We start from the raw sequence: 20,696 nt of genomic DNA, 5'->3' as shown, positions 1-20,696 counted from the left end.
AGTGACTGTAAGTGGAACAAAGTTCAATGCTACAGATTCAGCTCTTTGTACGTACCCATTTCTGACTGGTCAGTGTCCAGAGTCTTTTAGAGGTATAAGAAGGCTCCAAAGAAAAATATCAGAGGCTAGGAATTCAGAAAGCTCTTTGACCATTAAAGGCAAAATGGTCATCATATCTTTTAAAATCGAATGTGTTATATAATTATTTCATTTGTCTAATTCACAGAGATCTGGTACTAGGAAAGGCTTTTATGGGCAACTGCTCTATTCTCTGTGGTATTCTTCTAGATAAAAACCATTTGTTCAGTTCCCAAAAAATCTGCTCCACAGCAGTATCTTTTAATATGACACGTTCCTCAATGATTTCTCTTTAAAAATCTATCCACCTCTGTGATCTGTTCTCTTGTCAGCTCATCTATTTAATTTTGGCTGCCCTTTTCTAAATTGAAGCCATCAGTGTTCTTGGCACCAGCAGATTTCTGTCAATCCCCTTTTCAGCCACTGTTTCTCTGTCTAGAGCTAAGCCTGCCCACTTGGCCCCCTAACCTGTAGCCATCCAGAATTGCTTGCTCGAACTCTCACAAACACGTACTGCTCTTGTGCCCCTCCCCCACGCCTGACTTAAATAGCTGTGTCTTCTAAGGCCTCTATCCCTATACATGATGAAACCACCCTACTACCTTGCTTCCCCGAAAATAAGACCTCGCCGGACAATCAACTCTAACGCATCTTTTGGAGCAAAAATTAATATAAGACCTGGTATTATGTTATATTATATTATGTTATATTGTATTACATTATACCTGGTCTTATATTATAGTAAAATAAGACCAGGTCTTATATTATATTATGTAAGACCCGGTCTTATTGTAAGACCCGGTCTTATTTTAGAGCCGGGTCTTATATTAATTTTTGCTCTAAAAGACACATTAGAGCTGATTGTCCAGTTAGGTCTTATTTTCGGGGAAACACGGTATTCTTTAGACTCACTTTACATATAACCTGCCCCTGCCTTTCTCCACTTTGGCCTTCTGCCTCCAGCAAAATGGAGTTGTGTGCCCTTTGTGCTCCAGTAACTCAGACGTCAGGATTTTTGTCTCACTCTGCAGACCAGTGTTCTTCCAGGGAGAGTGCAGTTCAGTCCTATGCAGGAAGGTGCAGGAATGCGGTGCTACATCTTCTATTTATATTTATTTCAAATCCAAGGCAATCAAGTAAGCTTTTCTAATCTTTAATGCATGGATCCATCCTGGTACCTTCATCCAGTCCCTCATTATACCAAGTTTGATTTCACTCATTTGCTCATATTCAGCATGTTGAGAAATATTGTAATTTCACCTGGTTTTAGGAGGATTTACAGATTATGTTAACTTCTTTTTAACTAAAACTAACCTTCACAAAATGGACAAGTGCCTTAAACCTATTCTTACAAAGGTCCCTGGCTTCCAGATGATACTTGTAATGTAGGCACAAAAATGACAAGGCAGAGCTGACTTGTCCATGAGGACACCCTCAGCGGTGGTCTGGCACGTGATTGTGGGCAATAACATGCAATGGCCCTGCCATCAGACCCATTATAGGTAAAAACAATCATAATAGCAATCTGACTGCATTTTACAGAAGATTTACAGTGATTGAGAACATTTAAAATATAAATTTACATCAACTATTGCTATCTAATAGGAACAATAGCCTAAGGGTTTATTCTGCTCTGGGTTATTAGATGAAAGGAATATAATAGTAGTCATAATATATAAAAATTATAATAATTTACAAATAGGAAATATCTGTTATTGACAAAATATAGTAAAAGAATTGACTAGGTGTATGTAATAAAAACATTTAGAGACCACTACCATGAGTTTAGACACCATCTGCTTAGAGCTCTGTGGATAGAGGCTTTGTCGCTCCAGCACCTAGTACAGGTCTGACAATTACGTTCGTGAACTCATCCTAGAAAAAGTGCCACATACCTCATTGCTTAATATCATTATGGTCACCTTCAAAGTACTCCCCTTGGGAAGCTATGCACCAATGCCAGTGCTTAGTCCACCCTTCAAAGCAATTTTGGAACTCTTTCTGAATGGCCATCAGAGCCATGGTCGTATTAATATTACCCTTGATGTCATCAAATGTTTTCAAAATGTCTTCCTTTCAATATTTCCTTTATCTTCAGGTAAAGAAAGAAGTCATTGGGGGCCAGGTCAGGTGAGTAGGGAGGGTGTTCCAATACAGTTATTGGTTTACTGGCTGAAAACTCTCTCACAGACAGTGCCGTGTGAGCTGGTGCATTGTCGTGATACAAGAGTCATGAATTGTTGGTGAAAAGTTCAGGTCATCTAACTTTTTCACGCAGCCTTTTCAGCACTTCCAAATAGTTACCTTGGTTAACTGTTTGTCCAGTTGGTACAAATTCATAATGAACGATCCCTCTGACATCAAAAAAGGTTAGCAACAGCGTTGCAACAAGTTTGCGAACTTAATTGTCAAACCTCATATGCTCAGTAAATACTGAGTGAATTAAATCTGTGAAAGAACCAATACAGCAAGGTGAATGCTCTGCAGAGAAACCTAAGTCAGTTTTTCTATTTTAAGCTCGTACCCAGAGCAATCTAAAACTAGGGGTGGAGAAGGAAGATGAAACAATCAGATGACTCAGATGCAGGAAATGGATTTATGTCTGAGTCCATGTGGTAAAATGATGACCCTGCAACGCGAACACATCTGGTGAGGTCATCACTTCCTGTCTCATCGGGAAAGCGAGACTGCCAGTTAAATGGAAGAATTTGAGATTATTCTCCTTGTGATTTCATGCTAAAACTGCACGTCAGTGCTCAGCTCCTCACCCAGGTCTTGGCTTCTCACACCTTCCACTTGTGCCTGTTACTGTGGAAACTTTATGGAAACTTGAAAGGCTCACCTGAATTCCTGAATGATTTTATCTCTAGTATGATCACAGTCCCAAAGGTATTTTCTGATAAGTGATTACAACTTTACTTATATAACCCTGCAAGCCCAGGCCTCGTCCTTCAATATAGTAGCAAAAGTCTTTTAAGTTCATGTCTTGCTACTGCACCAAAAATCTCACCTTGGGACTCACCTGTTTTACTGTTTAAGGATTTTCTTTGGAAATTCTGGGTTCTTGACAGACGGATCCTTTCATCATTTCTAATCATAAATAATATTAACTGCTAATGAAAGCAATATGGGCTAGAAGGTTGTGTTTTCAAAAGTAAAGAACAATATCATTCTCCCAATATTTTAAAGAAGCAAAACAACTTCAATAACTAGTAGTATAAAGTAAAGCCTCATTACTTTGCTAGCATATGTTCAGTTCATCTATATCATCTTAATTAAGTGTTCTCTAAAATTGTATGGTAGTCGTAACCTAACCTAGTAGGTCTTAGGACTAGTAATGTAGGCATTTCAGAAATAATATTGATCTTTTAATTACTTTCTGCCAAACATTTACATCGCTGAGTGTATCTTCAGGACCCTTAGTCATAATGCAATCTATTAGTTTAAGCAAAAGAAAAAAGATTGGCCCAGGAATACCAACAAACGTGGAACAAATGAAACCAAGGAAAGGGTAGGGTTCAGTGTAGGCCTCAGAAAAAGTCACCACTTCCCTCAGCACGTCAGCTTCATACGTGCTTTCTGTAGGCCTGTTTCTTTTAATAGAAAACATGGTTTATGACAGCTGTTAAGCTTTATATCTTAGAACTTTAGTCACTGGATAAAGGCTGACTTGAAGCTTTCTTTGGCTTTAAGTTTACAATCTTGGAGAAGGAATTTTGTTTACAAAAGACTTTGGCTATTAAAAAGGGTCTGAAACCTTTTTGCTCTGAGCAATTAATTTGCAATCCCACCACTCTTTTCTTACTCCCTGTTGTATCTCCATCTGCTTTTCCCGGCATCATTTCCCTCATTCTGAACTTGGATCTCCCTGCCTACTCGTCCCTGCATCTGGATCTCCTCCTGGCATATTTGGCCCTTAGATTTTTCTGTTCCTTGTGCTTGATATATCTTTTATTCTTTCTGTCCTCTCATGTTGAGTGAAGACTCTCCACCCAGGGAATCCCCTTCCAGATTTCTGTCTGGGAAGAATTGAACCATATAATGTGCAACTTTCAAGATTATATAAACCGTAGCTGTGTTAAAATTTCCTGATGCTATAAAAGGTTTTCACTTAAGGACAAAAGGCAATTATTTTATATCTACTGTAGTCCCCAGCAGCATGTAAATAGGGTAGACGTTCTTAAAATAACTTCATTTGAAAAATGGGACACCTTCATCAGACAACTAGAATTTTTCTCTGAAACAAGTGCTAAGAAATGAGCTTGATTAGTAAAAAAGTGCATAGAGATTGTAGCACGGGAATGAATGATCAATACAGTCTTTCTGTTTCTGGACAATCAATTAAGGCTCCTTCTCCACCAGCCACAGCAGAGCGTAACCTGAGTCAGGTTTGACAATGACATTATTTCACTAAGACCAAAGGAGGTGCCAGCCCATTTTTAGAGCAGAATATTTCATCTTCACTATTCCTCTTAAATTTTTGTGCTGAATTTAGAAAATGTGAGAAACTTGTCCTGGAAATACATTTTAAGTATTGAGAAAAGCATTATTAATTAAGTCAGAGGGCAGGATGAATGTAAGTCGGTCAGACAGTGGTCATACAGAGCATTCTTTGCTTACCTCTATAGTGAAAATATCTTTAAATGAAGAAAAATTAAGTTTAGCTCTATTTACTTTATGAAATCATGGATAAGTACTTTTGAAACAGTAATGATCTAGCCCTTAAGAGAATGTGCGTTGAAAATTGGAGTTGATCTAGGATTAGCTCAGTCAACTTTATCATAATCTTCTCATGTTGTGCAATTGATTAGCATGAGTTCTATCAAACATAAACTATCTTTGTTTTTTGCTCTAGGTTATTCTTATATAGAATACTTGAAAGAGGTCCTGACTATTTAAACTGAAATCAAATTTATTGAAGAACTATTTAGCACCTGTTTGTATTACCTTCAACTTGTAGAGAGAATGAAAATATATTATTATGTTATAAGGAGTTATTCTCACACTGAAGATCATCAACATATTCTAGGAGATTTGTATGTTCTCTTTGAGAATTTAAATATTTCATGTTTCTATTTCAAACACAATTTTTAGAAATAATATAAATATATGGTCTTAAATTCATTGATACACTTTTGGTCCCTATTTTTGTGCTCATGGATTCATGATGACATTAGTGCCACATGATCACCTAAGTGACAGAGTCTATATTTTAATATATTGTTTCTCAAATTAGAGTCTAAGAGTCACAGAGACTATGGACACATTTTCATGCATCTGTGAGTACCTTGTAATACATTAATAACTTACTTTTTCTTTTGCTGATATTTTTGATACCAGATGCTCATCTTAGAAATATTTATATATTACCTGCCGTAATTCTCATGACTCTAGGAAATACCACTATTATCTTCACTTTAAAGATGGGAAAACTGAGGCACAAAGAAATTAAGGAACTTGCCAAAGTCCTCAGAGCTGGGTTTTGAACCTAACATTTTAGCTCCAGAGATCACACTCTTGAGTAGTGTGATATCTTCCCTTCTGGGTAGGCATAATGGGAACTGTTCCTTTCCTTTGTCATGGTTACCCATACTTATGATCATTAAAAAGTAGTTGCTTTAATTAATTGAATGAATATAGATTTCAATTTTGTGGCATAAGAAAGCTTGACTCATGTCCTTTTGAAATCTCTTTCTCCTTGCCTTTCATAGCTTCTAAATAACCATTGATTTACTTTCCCTTAATATGCATCCTGTTGCATTTTTTTGAGTTTATGTGATTGGAATCATTAAATGTTTACTCTTTTCCTTTTTTTTCTGGTTTCCTTTATGTTGCATAATTACTTTGAGATTCATCAGTGACATAAGTAGCTCAGCTTTATTTTTTTGCTCTCTTTGAATATACCAGTATTAGTTTATACATTCATCTCTTTATGGACATTTGGGTAATTTCCAGTTTTTTGACTACTGTAAATAAGTCTGTATAAAAAAACATTTACTGGTCCCTGTTTTAAGAGTATGACTACTTATAGAAGAAATTAATTTATTTATCAAATATTTTTAGAGTTGTCAATAGAAAAGTTAAATCGTAATGCGACAAAGAAGAGCATTTCTACGGAGGTATATTATCTTCTTAGGAAGAAGACAATGTTTCCTCTACCCCCTTCCGGAACAATCAGTCCTAACGCCTTTAGATGAGTCAGAACAAGGCTGGTTTCTACGCTGGAAGGAGGATGGAACTGTAATGGCCCAGAGCATGGTATTGTAGCCCAAAAAGGGGAAGAAGGGGATTTACTTGGGGGTGCTGATCTGCGCTAGTGTCAAAGACCAACCAGGAGAAAGACGGCATCTATGTGGAGGAGCAGCCTGATATGCATGTCAGAAGTCAAGTGACGTGGTGGGGGGGGAGCACCTATGAATGGCGTGACCAAGTGCAGTGTGTCAGAGGCCAAGCAAGGTGAGGAGAGTGTGAATGCATAGCGGGGGCTGCCTGACATGAGATTTGGAAATTCAACTGGACAGGAAGACATCTCTATGCAGTAGGGAAGGGGGCAGTGTGGGGAGTCAGAGTGCGGAAGGAGTCTATTTGGAATGGTGTAGTCTGCCATCGTATTCTGGAGCTTGTGTGGTGATGGTGAGGCACCCGCTGTAGGTTGTTGGAACTCAAGTCGGGTAAGGAAGGCATTTGTGTAGAGTAGTGGTGGCATGAAAATCAGCGATTGGTTATGGATAGGGAGTTGATCTAATAAGATACATAAAGAGTAATGAGGATTGGGTTTCTTACTGTTGGAATAAGAAACAGGGAAAACTAGAATGAACTTTATACTGTTGTATTGCAATTGGAGATATCAGTGTGCATGGTGTTCTATCTATCTATTTTTAAAAGATTTTTATTAAAATGTACCTAACACATATTAGTTTAAGGTGTACACAATAGTTATCCAACATTTATGTACCTAAAGAAGTGATCACCATAAGTCCAGCAGCCATCTGACACTGTACAACGTTATCACAACATTATTGACTATATTCACTATGCTGTACGTTACATCCCCATGACTTCTTTGTTTTACACCTGGAAATTTGAACCTCTCATTCTCCTTCACCTTCCCCACCCCCTTTTTAATTTTTCAATTGTAGCTGACATTCAGTACTATTTTATATTAATTTCAGGTGTACAGGATAGTGGTTAGACATGTATTTAATTTAAGAAATGATCCCCCTGACTAGTCTAGTACCCACCTGGCACTATACATAGTTATTACTGTATCATTGACTATATTCCCTATGCTATACTTTATATTACCATAACTATTTTGTAACTACCAACTTGTGTTTCTTAATCTCTACACCTTTTTCACCCTGCCCCCCAACCCCTCCCATCTATCACCCTGATAAATCTAGTACCCATCTGACACCATACATAGTTATTACAATATTATTGACTATATTCCTTATGCTACACCCTACATCCCCATGACTACTGTGTAACAACCATTTGTACTTCTTAATCCCTTCCCCCTTTTCACCCATTCCCAACCCTCCTCCCATCTGATAACCATAAAAATATTCTCTGTATCTATGAGTTTGTTTCTGTTTTGTTTATTTGTTTATTTTATTTTGTTTGTTAGATTCCACATATAAACAAAATCGCATTGCATCTTTTTTTTGTTGTCTGACATACTTCACTCAGCACTGTATCCTCCAGGTCCATCCAGGCCACTGCAACTGGCAAGAACACATTCCCATTCATGGCTGAGCAATATTCCATTGTATATATACATGTACCACCTTCTTTTTATCCATTCATCCATCCACAGACACCCAGGCAACCTCTACATCTTGGTCATTAAACAATGCTTTAATGAACATATGGATGTACATGTTCCCTGGAAGTAGTATTTTGGGTTTCTTCGGATAGTTACCCAGAAGTGGGATTACTGGATCCTTCTTTGTCATGTGTTACAGTGTTTGTTTTAAAGTCTATTTTGTCTGGTATGAATATTACTGCCACAAACTTTTTTGGGAGTTTGTTTTAATTTTCTGAAATATCTTTTTCCCATCCCTTTACTTTCAGTCTGTGTGTGTCTTTTGATCTGGTTAGTCTCTCCTAGGCAGCAATGTAAGGGTTTTGTTTTTTGTTTTTTCTCTTTTAGCCACCCTATCTTTTGATTGGAGCACTTAATCCATTTATATTTAAAGTAATTGTTGACAGATATGTAGTTATTGACATTTTATTATTCAGATTCTTTCTTTCTTTCTTTCTTTCTTTCTTTCTTTCTTTCTTTCTTTCTTTCTTCCTTTCTTTCTTTCTTTCTTTCTTTCTTTCTTTCTTTCTTCCTTTCTTTTTCTTTCTTTCGTCTTAAAGAAGTCCCTCTATGATCCTTATAATACTGATTTGGTGGTGAGGAACTCCTTTAGCTTTTTCTTGTCTGGGAAGCTCTTTATCTGCCCTTTGATACTAAATGATAGCTTTGCTGGGTAAAGTAATCTTAGTTGTAGGTCCTTGCTTTTCATCACTTTGAATATTTCCTGCCAATCCCTTCCAGGCTGCAAAGTTTCTGTTGCAAAATCAGCTGATAGTCTTATGGGAGCTTCCCTATAGGTAACTAACTGTTTTTCTCTTGCTGCTTTTAACATTTTCTCTTTGTCTTTAACCCTTGGCCTTGTAATTATGATGTGTCTTGGTGTGGGCCTGTTTGAGTTCATCTTGTTTGGGACTTTCTATGCACCCTGGGCTTGAATATCCTCTTCCTCCGCCAGGTTAGGAAAGTTTTCAGTCATTGTTTTTTCAAATAGGTTTTCAATTCCTTGTTCTCTTCTCCTTCTGGTACCTGTATGATGTGAATGTGGGTATGCTTGATTTTGTCCCAGAGCCCCTTAAACTCTCCTCATTTCTTTCTTTTTTTCTTTTCTGATTGGGTATTTTCTGCTACCTTATCTTCTAAATTGTGGATTTGATCCTCTGCTTCATTTAATCTACTGTTGATTCCCTTTAATGTATTCTTCATTTCAGTGCTTGTATTCTTTATTTCTGACTGGGTCTTTTTTATGTTTTCTATCTCAATTTTTACATTTCCTAAATCTTCACTGAAGTTCTCCCTGAAATCACTGAGCATCCTTATTATCAGTGTTTGGAACTCTGCATCTGGTAGATTGCTTGTCTCTATTTTATTTAGTTCTTTTTTCTGGAGCTTTGTTCTGTTCTTTCATTTGGGAAATGTTTCTCTGTCTCCCCATTTTGGCTGCCTCCCTGTATTTGTTTCTATGTAGGGCTGCTATGCCTCCTGGTCTTAGTAGAGTGGCCTTTCGTAGTAGGTGTGCTGTGGGACCCAGTGTTGCAGTCTCCCTGGTCACCAGAGCCAGTGCTCTAGGAGTGTTCCTTGTGTGGATTTTGTCTGGCCTCCTATAATAGTTGAGACTTGATTGCTGTTTTCATATCAGTGGGAGGGATTGACCCTCAGGCTGATTGATTGTGAGGACTAGTTGTGACTACAGTGGAGGAGCTGCTGTTCAGGGGCTGACCCTACAGAGCAGGGTTTGCTTTAGTGGGTCTCTGTTGCTTGCCCAGTCTGCCTTTGGTTGTGTCATCCTTGGAGGTGGCCAGGTGATGCTCTGGCCCAGTCTGAAACTAGCCACTGAGACTGCCAGCCCCAGGAACTCATGGGAGGGGACCCACTGCAGGCCACAGCCTGTGCCCTGCTCCAGGCTACCTGGTGTGAGCCACGAAGAAATCAAGAAATGACAGCTGCCTAATTGTGCTTGGAGGTGCCTTGAGAGGCCAAGCCATGAACCAAGGCCAACTGTTGCTAGTGCCAGAGTGAGGGCTGCTCAGCTAGAGGTACACAACATGCCAAAGCCAGATGCTACTTGTTTAGGTTTTGTGAAACTTTGAAAGATTTTAGGGATATCCACAGCATGAACCAAGGCAGGCTGTTTATAGGGAAAAGCCACTGGAAGTGGCTTTGGGTGTGTCCAATATTTAGGTGGGGTGTGGTTTCAGGGTATCAGTAGGGTAGAGCAGATGAAAGGTGATAGCCAGTTTGACGGAGACTCAGATTGGGGTCTGTCTGTGTCTTCATGCAGGGAGGGGGAGGGCTCAACAAAGAAGCAATGGCTTCTGCCAGCTCCTCCATTCCAGAGAAAGCTGCCCCTCCAGCCCTAGCCCTGAAGCTAGACAGTTCAGTTCGTCCCTGTGTGTCCCTGGCATCTTTCGAGCTGCTGTCCCAGCACTGGAGCTCAGAGTGAATGAGTCCATCAGCAAGTAAGCCCATGCACGGGCCCTTTAAGGGGAACACCTATGAGTATAGCTGCCCTCTGTCTCACTCACATCTCTGCTGGTTGTCACAGCCAGAAATTATAGGGACTTCTCTCCCCAGCACTGAAACACTGGGATGAGGAAGGGCTAGGATGCCTGGCTTCTTATGGGGGAACTTGGCAACTGAGATATCCCTCCTGATTTTTTTTTTTAATATAAGGGTTGTTTTTTTTAATTTTATTGGGGGAGGGGGAACAGGACTTTATTGGGGAACAGTGTGTACTGCCAGGACTTTTTTTTCCAAGTCAAATTGTTGTCCTTTCAACCTTAGTTATGGAGGATGCTGTTCAGCTTCAAGTTGTTGTCCTTTCAGTCTTAGTTGTGGAGGGCGCAGCTCAGCTCCAGGTCCAGTTGCCTTGCTAGTTGCAGGGAGCGCAGCCCACCATCCCTTGCGGGACTCAAAGAGTTGAACTGGCAACCTTGTCATTGAGAGGACACACTCCAACCAACTGAGCCATCTGGGAGCTCAGTGGCAGCTCAGCTCAAGGTGCCATGTTCAATCTTTAGTTGCAGGGGGCGCTGCCCACCATCCCTTGCGGGACTTGAGGAATTGAACTGGCAACCTTGTTGTTGAGAGCCTGCGCTCCAATCAACTGAGCCATCTGGGAGGCAGCTCAGTTCAAGGTGCCATGTTCAATCTTAGTTGCAGGGGGCGGAGCGCACCATCCCTTGCGGGACTCGAGGAGTTGAACTGGCAACCTTGTGTTGAGAGCCCACTGGCCCATGTGGGAATCGAACTGGCAGCCTTTGGAATTAGGAGCATGGAGCTCCAACTGCCTGAGCCACCGGGCTGGCCCCATCCCTCCTGATTTTTAGTGGTCACCCACGGGGGTTCTACATCTCTCCCCCTCCTATCAGTCTCTAGCTGGTTCTTCTGTATGTCCATAGTTGTAGGGATTCAGTTCAGCTAGATTTCAGGTGATTCGCAATAATGGTTGTTCTGTGGTTTAGTTGTAATTGATGTGGTCCTGAGAGGCGATGAGCACAGTGTTTACCAACTCTGTCACCGTCTTGACCTATCTATCTATTTTTTTTAAAGAGAAATAGAAATAGAAATAAATATAGCTGTGTGTGTGCATGTGTGTTTGTGTATTTCCTAACTTTGCCCGTAGGGAGGGTCAAGGAGCAGTAACATCTCAATAGCTGTGAACATATCTGGTGTCCACATCTTAACTCCTAAATACCATCCTCCAAGGAACCAGAGCTCTTTGGAATAAAATAGTTAATTCTAGGACTGTGAAAAGCAAACCATGAGATGAAACTTGAAAAATATGTTATCCCAGAGGAGAAGCAAGTACTCAAAGAATGATTTCAAAAGGATATAGAACTCCTCAACTATATATGTATTTTTATATTCCTTTTGGTTCCCTGCAAGAACACTTGTTACATAGTTTGGATAAAACAATGTGGTTTAAATTGATTACCAAAGACAGATGGGCAAAAACTAGAACTAGAGTGGGGCAGATTGTTAGAGCTAGGGATGGATGTAGATTAAAAGTAAATGAAGGTTAAAGCAGACTGAATACCCCTGACAACATGAGGGAAAATAGACCATGTGGGAAGGAATCTGGAAAGGATGAGGAGAAAGTCCCTAAAGAAATGGACAGTTGGTGATTTCAGGGGCCTGGGCATTAACTTATTGAGAATTGTGTTAGAGAATAGCAAGAGATAGAAGAAACTATCTTATGGAAAAAATGCTAGTTCCAAAGATTATGGAGTTTGGAATATCTTTCTTCAGGTTGAGAGAACAATGGGAAAAATAGTTTCAAGCTGAGCTTGTGGTGATATCTGGATCCCCCAGTTACAAGGGCATCTGTTTATTTGAAAGTTAAAGTTGGAGAGGTTGGAGCTGAAAAAAGCTTATGAGAAAAAAGTAATCTGCACTGTAATCACATTGCATATGGCTAATTTGCCTTCACATATAGGGAAGCACTGATGTGTACTGCAATAAGTCTTAAAATAGGCTAATCATTAACATTACTTGGGGAACTTTTAAATATATATACAGTCTCAGAAATCACCAGGAATCACTGCTATGGTGAAAAGGGTGAAACCAGTTGCTTCAAAACCTATTTTTGCCATTTCCTAAATGTGCGTTCTTGAAAGTTATTTAACCCCTCTGGGCTACAGTTTTCTCACTTGTCAAGTGAGACTAATAACTATTTTATAGTGTTATAAAGTACAGTAGAGATGTACTCTCAATAAATGTTAATTTCTGTTATCCCCTTGAACCCCCAATTAATACATTTTTTTTTTTTTACTCTGTGATGCCTCTCATTATAACTAAAACCAAACAAAAAGTATACTCTAAAATCCTAGCTGAAAGTAATTTAACCAATTTCGTGTAAAGGAGGGCTATACATTAGGAATGAGAGGCCAGGCCACACTCTTTGCGCTTGAAGGCCTTGGGTAAGGCAGCAGTGCAGAAAACCAGGGGAGACAATGCAAAGCCTTTGTTTCAGGATGCCCTTGATGTTTTGGCAAATGGGCATGACCAAACAGATGGTGTCAGGGAATGTTTTCTCCCTTTTTCAAGTGACCCTGTCTTGCCAAAAGTCCACCTCACACTCTAAGAAGGATGCTGGGCTCCCTAAGAAGCTGCCAGAAACCTTGTTTGACCTACAGCAATGTGAGGAGGCTAAAACCTATCTTGCCAGGCCATGGACGCTTAATTATAACACAGCTCAAAAGAGATAAGAAAAAGCAGGAATTCATTTGGTGTTTGTACTAAAATTGGATAAGTCTACACAGGCAAATTTGTAATCTATAATTCCTTTACTTGTAAGATGTGTGTGTTCCTTCTTATTCAATATTTTTCATACCATGTATTTTTATTTGTTTTTTATTTTTGTTTTTAAGGCTATACAGTATTCCATTAAATAGCTATGCCATATTATTTAACTAAACCCCTGACAGGATATTTTTGGTTTCTTTTTAAGTATTTATTATAAACATACTATAATTAATATCTTCTTTCATAGATCTTGTGTATGCCTCTGATTAAGTCTTTAGGATGAATTCCTAGAAGGGGAAATACTAGGCTTTCAATACACATTGCTAAATTAGTCACCAGAAGCCTCTAGCAATTTATATTTCTTTGATGGCATGTTGAAGAGTCATTTCGCTACACACTTGTCATTACTGTGTCATTGCTATTTTTCTAAATGTCTGTGAGTTTGTCAGATAACCAACAATACTAGCTAACATATAAATAGTGCTTATTACATAGCAGGCACTGTTTTAGCACCATATATATGTAGCAGACAGAATTCTAAGATGGTACCGGAGACTCCCTGTCCCCGAGTGTATACACCTTGTATAATCCCCAGCAATGTAAATATGAGGAGCCATTCCTCCTGTGGTTATGTTATTTTATATTGCAAAAGGTATTTTGCAGAGGTAATTAATGTCTCAGATCAGTTAACCTTGTGATAGGGAGATTATCTGATGGACTTTGTTTTATCAAATGAGCCCTTTCATCGGTGTTTCGATGTCAGCGACAGAGGAAATCAAAGAAATTAAAAGTCTGCGAGGGGTTTAACATGAGAATGATTACTCTGGTGGTCTTGAAGTTGGAAGGAGCTACACATATCAAGGGATGCAAAGAACCTTTAGTTGCTGAGAGTGGCCTGTGGCGGACGACAAACAATGAAATGGGAACCTCAGTCCTATAACTGCCAGTAACTGAATTCAACCAACAGTGTGAATGAGACTTGCAAGTGGATTTTCCCCAGAGCATCTGTAGAAAAATTCAGCCTACTTGGTACCTTTATTTCAGCCTGTCATTACCTGAGCAAAGAACCCAGCCATGCTAGACTTCTGACCTACAGTATTGTGAGCTAATAAATGGGTGTTGTTGGTTTTTTTTGGGTTTTTTTTTTGTTGTTTTTTTTTAAATGGAGGACACAGAAGTCAGCTGAAAGTGGTTTTCACAGGCCAAATTGGGCATAATTGGAGCATCAAAATAAATAATTATAGTAACAGAGTGCTACCCATTGAATAAAATGAATCTATACAGATATAGACAAATAAAAACATACATAAATTAAATGTTTAATAAGGAATGGAGTATATACAGCATTTCAAAGTAACTCTCGAAAAACTACTTATTAATTATAAGTAGAAAAAAGAATAACTCTATAGTGGAGAAACTTGGCAGATACTACCTTAATTAAGTGTTCAAAGTGAATATTATCAGTAATGGACAAAGGAAAATCAGGTTAGGATGCAATGAGGACACAGATCACTTTTGCGATATTTCTGCCAAATATGCGTAACCTGAGTCTAATCATGAAGAAACATCAGATAAAACCAAATTGAGGGCCTGTAATTTTCAAAAGTATCAAGATTATGGTTTTGTACACCTGAAACTAATAAAAAAAAAGTATCAAGATTATGAAAGTCAAAGACTGAATAGCAATTTCAGACTGAAGGAGACTAAAAAGATGACAACTGAACACAGTGCTTGATTCTGAGCTGGAGCTTTTTCCTACAAAGGACATTATTGGAACCTTTGGCCAAAGTCTGTGTGGGATCTGAGGATTAGTTGATAGTAATGTTAATGTAATCTTGTTGACAGTTGTCTTGTGGTTGTGTAAGAGAATGTCCTTGCTTATACGAAAGACACCCCCAAGTATTCACCAACAATGGGGAATCAGGGTAACAACTTCCTCTGAAATGGAACCTTCCTTCAGAAAAATAAATTTCTACTGTGCTTTTAACTTTTCTGTAAGTCTGTTATTGTTTCAAATTAAAAATATATATATTTAAAATATTTTTAAAAGAAAACATTTTTCCCTCAAGTCCTTTGTAAATTTATAAAATACAGAGCAAAAAGAAGAAAATAAAAATCATTCTATTCATTTTACTGCAGTTACATTGGGATGTATAGCTTCATAATCATTTATTAAATATTCATGTACACATATATATGTACATACTTAGAGAATTGGAATTCTGTGTCTTTTGTATCTTTATGATTTTTTATTCATATATAATCTAACACCATTAAACAGTATTCTACACTATTAATTTTTATGTTAACTTTTTTGTATGTAAAATACATTGTGTTATCATTTGAAATGTTCAGATTTGGTTTTAAAATTAGTTGAGTGCCGCTCAGCAAGTTTGTCAACTTTGTCACCATGTCAAATAAATATCAGCTAGTAATTATAGAAGATATCTTGGAACAATTAACTTAATCCATACTTCAAAGAAGATCGATGCCTGATGTTTATGTACACTTTCCCTTATAAATACTTCCCTTTAGACAGATCCCAAAGTATCATTTTCTTGACCTAAGAAGGCACTAACATTGATGAATATTTCACTACCCTCTCCACCTCATAGCCCCATCCCCAACAATGAAAGTCAAGGAGTAAATTTGTGAATATATCACAATTTATTTATTCAACCACTGTTAGACATTTGGGTAGTTTCTAATTTGAGGTTACTAGGAATAGTGGTGCTGTGAATATACTTATACGTATCTTCTGGTGAGTATATGTGCACATTTAATGTTGGGTATATGTAAGAGTAGATTGGCTAGGTTGTAGTAGCTGAATGGCCAATGAGTTTTCTAAAGCAAATGTACCAATTTATACTCCCAACAGCAGTGTATGAATGTTCTGGTTGCTCCAGCCTCTTACCAATATTTGGGATTTTCTTTTCATTTTTAGCCACCTTGGTATGTTTAAGAGGTATTGCATTTGGGTTTTAAATTGGATTTTCCTATTGAATTAAGATGAGCGTTTTTAATGTGTTTATCGGTCATTTAGGTATCCTTTTTTTGTGGAATGTCTATTCAGGTCTTCTGCCCCATTTTCTATTGTGTTGTTTTTAATAATTATTATTAAATTATTGTTAAAAATTATTTAATAATAATTTTCCTTATTAAATTGTAGGTATTTAAAAATACCAATATTCTGGAATCAAGTCTTTTGTTGAATATATGTGTTGTGAGTGTCTTTTTCCACTCCTGGGTTGCCTTTTCATTCCCTTAATGGTGTATTTGGATGAGCAGAAGTTCTTGATTTTAGCATTTCCCAACTTGGTACCTTTTCCATTTATGCTTAGCATTTTTTTGTGTATGAACTGTTTAAGAAAGTTTGTCAATTCTTAGGTCGTGAGTTTCCTTCTAAAAAATAAGGTTATCTTATGTTTCCTTCTAAAAGCCTTATTTTTTTATCTTTCACATTAGGTCTTGAATACATCTGGAATTGATTTTTGTAAATGGTGGGAGGTAGGGGGTGAAGATTCATTTTTTCCATATGGACATCCAACTGACCCAGGACCACTTACTGAAAACTGTTCTTTGCACACTTCACAGCAGTGTGCCTCATTCCATCATAAATCAGGTGACCATATGTGTTTGGATCTGTTTCTTGAATCTATATTGTTGGTTTGCCTATTTGTACATCCTTGTACCAATAATACACTATGTAATTACTACACCTTCATAATGGATTTTGATATATGGTACTATAAATCCTCCAGCTCTGTTCTCTTTTAAAAATTCCCTTGGCTGTTCTTTGTCCTTTACATTTCTATACACCTTTTTAAATATCATCTTGCCAATTTTCACACATACACACACACACACACACACACACACACACAATCTTCTAGGAGTTCAACTGAGATTGTATAAATCAATTTGGAAGAGTTGACATCTTTACAACTTTTTGTCTCATCTACCATTTAAGTAATTTGCTGAGAGTCCCAGTTTGAGTGGCACAGTTGGAATTCAGTCTTCAGTAGCATTATGCTAAAGCCCAACACTATTCTAGAGTTAAAATATCTTAGTTTTGAGGATATGCTCTTTTGATTTCAACTATATTTTAAAGGAACCTATTTTGTTGGTCTAATCTATTGTTTTCTGTAGGAATATCTTTTTAAAACCTCCCATTGCATGGATACCTCTTATGTCTCGTGTCTTTGATTGCCACTGACAAGTAGTACAATAGTCATATGTTAGTGACTATTTCATATACCGGGGATGCCCAAAAATGTATACACATACTTGTATTCCTCTTTTGTTATCAGTATATATTGTTACAATTTTAAAACAGTTTTTTCATTTCTTAAAATGTGTATACATTTTTTTTGGCACCCTCTGTTTTATTGACCATTATATTTTGAACCAAAATATTTTGATGGTACTTTTAAAGCCAAGTGGAACATCTTATGCAGCCAAACTCTTACTGTTTGTCCTTCAGTTATACGATAATTTGCCCCTCACCCCACCCCCTAGCTCCCACTCCCCACACCATTCCCGGGCAGAAAGGAGAACTTTTTCTTCCCTCTTTCTCTAAGGGAGAGAAATTTTTTTCTTCTACCTCCCACAGCTTTCATAGGATATTATTGAGATTTTTCCATGTAAGGACTTTCAAATCGTTGTTCAGAGAATATGGATCCATGTGGAAGGAGAATATGAACTAAAGTATAGTGGAAAATTTCCCTTTCCTTTCCTGTGTGAAAGAGTAAGTTGAAACAAATATTTAAACAGAAAAAGATTGTTAGACTTCTTTCATTCACTACACCTTCAGCTCCTCTTCTCACGTCACACGTTCTCTCCCTCTTCTCCACAGTGGAGTTGTTCATCCTGAGTTAGTTGCCTCCTATGACTGGAAATTCCACTCAGACCTGCCTTAGGGCCCACTTTTGATGCTCTCTCTCCTCTGCAGTAAACTTCTAACTACTTCAATGCAGCCGATCTAAACTGTGAGTTTGCCTCTCTAGGGAGGGAGGGTGCCTTCGTTATGACCCAAACTTGATGGAACTGGAAAGAGGAAATAGGAAGTGGACACAATTTTCTTTTCTCTCTTTTGTTTCCTCTAATTTTTGTTCTTCAGTCTTTCTCTTCCTCCCTCTAAAGTTTATCTTAATTCCTTTAATCTTTTCCTTTGTTTCTTCATGTCTTAGCCTAGAGAACTTTTCCTTAACTAGCAATAATACAAAAATGAATTAATATTTTTTGCCTATTATGATTATTTCATTTATTCAAAATGTGTTTAGTGCTACCGTGTTTCAGGCACTGCCATTTAGCAGAGTTTTATCATCTTTGTTGTTAAAGACTGGTGGATTACTATTAAAAATTAAAAAAAAAAACTTTTTGTAGCATTTTAAAAGAAAATTTCTTCTTACATAATTGATTCTCTGTGGAAACACTGTATATTCTAGAATAATGAAAACCCTCAAATATATTCTGCTATGTTACTTTTTGATAGTGGAAGTAAGTTTCTGAGGATTTTTTCTTTCCTGTTCCAGAACAACCTCCACATCTTTTTACCTACTCTCTTCTATGTTGAAACTGCAAATGAAACTCTATTGGAGTTTTAAAATAAGAAATTTTGCTAGATGTAATTTTCTCGTGCTACTACTGAGGAGCAATGACAGTAATATTTTCTATTATTTTATCCTGTGCCTTTATTAATGGGTACTTTTATAGAAGAATTTTTATTCTGCTTTATATGGAGAGGCATTATAATCTCCTGGGTGCTTCATGTAAATCCAGTCGGTATCAGTTGGGAATTTTGTTTGGCTGAAAGTTACAGAACCTGATTGCAGAAGCTTGGGGATTTATTTTTTTCATAACAACAAGTCCAGAGAGAAGCAGTCTACTACTGGTACAGCAGATTCTTGATATCATCAGTGTCCCAGGCTCCCTTTGGCTTTCTTTTCTGCAATAGCTAATATGCATCTTTCATCCTAATACTCACTACATAAGCATAACAGCCTCCTGTGTCTAGTTTCACAGCCACATTCCAGGCACAAAGAAAGGACCGGGAAGAAGAGGCAGTGCCTATATGAAAAAGCAAATCTTCCCAAATTCCCAGTAGACCTCTGCTTATATCTCATTGGCTGGAACTGTGTCACATGTCACCTAGAGCCTCAGAGGTATCAACAAAGGCCAATATTTTAACCCTGAACAAGATTGTATTCTGTTAGGAAGAAAATAAGGGAGAATGGATATTGGCACCGAGCTGTGTCTGCCACAATTTTAAACTTCAGATGATACAATTTTCTCAGCAATAAAAAGCACATCAAAATTCCATTTAACTGTTGAACTCTATAACCTTGCTTGTGGCCTGACGTTAACAGTTTCCTTTTAATGAACAAGCTTGTAATTAAAAGAAAGCAGTGCATTTGTGATCATTAATTAGTAGAAAAAGTACTCTGTTTTTAATCATTTTGTTAAAGATGCCAGAAGAAATTTCTCATTAAAGGCACAACAAATTTGTATAAAAATTATTTAATTATATTCAAAATTAAAGGTAAAGTTGACTGGATATTTCAGGCTGGGCTTCACAGAATTGTTGCAGCTTGGTTGGGTCAAGCTGTTCCAGAAGTAATCCAAGCTTGGCAGGTTCAGAAATGGGTGTGACGGGGTGACCAGGCTTTGGGACTCTCACTAACAGAACCCACTGGATAATCAGTAATACTCTCAAATGTAATTGCATTAATCCCACAATAGATGATATGATTATTTCAAGGTAAGGCCTTTTGGACTAATGCTTGTTACTCTTAAATAAATATATATATACATATATGTATATACGCATATATACATTCTCTCTGTAAAAATTCAAAAATTTCATTATAGATAAAGCTAAAGTCCCCTTTGAAACTAACCTCCAGTTTCAGTATCCTCTCCAGTTTGGTCTATTTGTATGTCCTTTAGAGTTTTCCTTTGTAGAGTATGTGTGAATGTGTGTGTGTGTGTGTGTGTGTGTGTATAATATGCATCTATTATTTTGTGCTGTGAATATTTATGTAATAGTATCACATGGTACAACTTGCTTTTTTTCATTCAATAATATATAAGATAAGACCAGATAATCTGTGTCTACTATGCAAAGAATGCCTTCTCTAACCTCAAGCCCTTGGAGAAGTAAGATGGCATAGATATCCTTAATTACTAATAAATAGAGCCATTGTCCAGGTTTCTGCGTGGGGTGGGGGCGGGGTTGTGTGCTGTAACTGACAGATGAATAGTTCGCTGGTCCAGGGGCATCTTCAACTGCAGTTAACATGAACTTACAGTCAGTGCTGAGACTCACCAGGAGAAAGTGGGATTGTTACTCCTTTTCTACTTCTTGCCATATACATCAATCCACTGCCCATTTTGGTTTGGAGTTTGTTCTTGATAATAATTTTCATCTAATACAGGTGAAGCTGGATTTTAAAAGTTGGTGAAGAACAGGTGAAAAGTATGTGTTTGCCTCTAACACTACCATGCCTTAGGGACAAGGCTGATCTGTAATGTAATCATTGTTGCTTTTTCAGCAAGTATGTATTGA

The 20,696-nt window shown here is 37.7% G+C and overlaps 1 protein-coding gene across 9 annotated transcripts in view; it reads left to right on the top strand.

The window, feature by feature from the left end:
• The window catches only part of CCDC148 (coiled-coil domain containing 148), a 259,617-nt gene that overhangs the window by 35,561 nt on the left and 203,360 nt on the right, over window positions 1-20,696 (top strand). Inside the window, exon 1 of one of the 9 annotated variants that reach the window (XM_088794552.1) lies at window positions 16,614-16,751. The exons of the other annotated variants lie outside the window; for them this stretch is intronic. The gene's annotated coding sequence lies outside the window, so the exon portion shown is untranslated. Of the gene's footprint in view, window positions 1-16,613; window positions 16,752-20,696 lie in introns of those variants that run through there. 9 annotated transcript variants of the gene reach the window in all.

The sequence above is a fragment of the Rhinolophus sinicus genome, chromosome 17 (assembly GCF_057876585.1).
Source record: "Rhinolophus sinicus isolate RSI-liver-muscle chromosome 17, RSI-T2T, whole genome shotgun sequence".
NCBI classification, from domain to species: Eukaryota; Metazoa; Chordata; class Mammalia; order Chiroptera; family Rhinolophidae; genus Rhinolophus; species Rhinolophus sinicus.
The sequence above is the reverse complement of the archived record's forward strand: the minus strand, read 5'-3'. Positions and strand labels throughout refer to the sequence as shown.